Raw genomic sequence first — 1,825 nt, 5'->3', positions numbered from 1 at the left:
TAAAGAATCTCTTGCTCTCAGCTCGTTCTTGAAACGTAAAGATGAGATCAACCACAAGACCTTTGAAGATATTGAAGTACTTATAAGCATACTGGAGAATATGGAGTGGAGTGAGCTCCCTTGGAGGCCTAACCTGAGCAGTGGCTTTTGGATCTTTCTCAGGCTCTCCAATCTTGATAATCTGTGTAGGCATCTTCATATCTTTCTTGGCTGCGTATTCCTCCATGAGCTTCGCATAGTTTGGCCCAGGATCAGGCCGCTGAATCATGGAATCCTTGAACTTGTCAAGACTCGCCAGGTACAAAGATAATGTTCTCTCGACGTACTTGATAACTCCGGCCGAAAACACCAGCAAAATGGGTTTCCAAAGAGCATTGGGTAACGATTGCAAAAGCACGTAAACGGTTGCAACTGATTGAAAGAAGAGACCCAACAAGTGCCTGAGCCATAGCTCGTTATCTTCAAGGGCCAGGGCGGTGATTGTATCCGGACCACCGAGATGCAAGAGCAAGAAAGGAACCCAGAAAGCAAACAGTTCGGGGCTCTTTATCGGTTCTCCGGGTTCTGGATCATCTCCTTGACTATCTGAGATTTGTCCGGCGGCGAAGTTGGCTGACCAATCAGCAAGAAGGTAAGCTGACCAAATGAGAGAGAGTAAAACCTTTTTGGAAGAGCGTTTTCTTTGGGGTGCAACGAAAATGAGAAATGTTTGAAGACTGAGACTGAAGATTAAGGTACTCCGGATACTCCATTGGTCCCATATGTCCTTGATAGGCTTTGGGATTGCGTACACCATCTTCAAACCGATTTGTTGAATGAAACAAACAAGAACTGAAGATGTGTTTGGCTTTCTCTTTTTTTTTTTTGGTGTGAAGGTTTGAGTTATTCTGGGTGGACAGCCATTGGAGGCTTCTTGGAGACCTTGAGGTTAGTCAAACATGTTCATAGAGCTCTAAGTCTTTTTCTTTCTTTTTTTTTTTTAAGGTTTTTTTTTATACGATATAATTTGAATTTATCTTTCTTGTCTGCTGTTAAATAAATTATTTACTTTATACTTATTACCTGATTCAAAATAAAACAAAAATAAACAATTATCCCACTGGACGAAGGGAATAAAATATATGCTAGTATATTTTATCTTATCCTTTTTGCTATATAATGTATTTGAACCTTTTTTTTTGCGAGAAATGTTTTGGAAAAATAATTAAAAATTTAATCGATTTTTTACAAAAACTTAATTTAAAATTTTGATCTTGTCTTTATCCTTTCGTCTTCGTAAAAGTTAAAATCAAATGGTTACAGAATCAAATATGTTTAATTAAAACTTAAGTGTACGAGGTAATTTCAAATGGCCTTAGAAAATTGGAATGAGCGACAAGACAACAAAGTTTGCACATGTGAATACTTTTGTTACTTCTCCAAGAAACTTGTTAAAGAAATTAGAGACCCAAGAAATTAAAGTAAGATTTCTTTTTTATTTAAACTTGGTTTTAATTATTTTCAAAAAAAAAAAAAAAATTGAGTTTACTAGCCAAAATAAATATTTTCCCACGTCTTGTCTCATCTGATTGACAAAATTTTCGGACAACGAGTTGGCATCATTCCTACAGCTGGATATATAATGCTAATTAAATGTTACACTTGGGTTGGATGTATTATTATTTTTTTTAACCATGGTACAGTGGGACATTTTATAATAGAAGCTTTTAATATTACGACGACTTGTATACCGATGACTTTTGGATGTGGGTCTTTTAATTTTGTTTTCTTTTCCTTTTTATTTTTTTTTTATAAAAACTTTACTTTAATTCGGGCTGCCAAAAGA

This window comes from Camelina sativa, chromosome 18, assembly GCF_000633955.1.
Source record: "Camelina sativa cultivar DH55 chromosome 18, Cs, whole genome shotgun sequence".
Taxonomy (NCBI): Eukaryota; Viridiplantae; Streptophyta; class Magnoliopsida; order Brassicales; family Brassicaceae; genus Camelina; species Camelina sativa.
Note: the sequence above shows the minus strand (reverse complement) of the source record.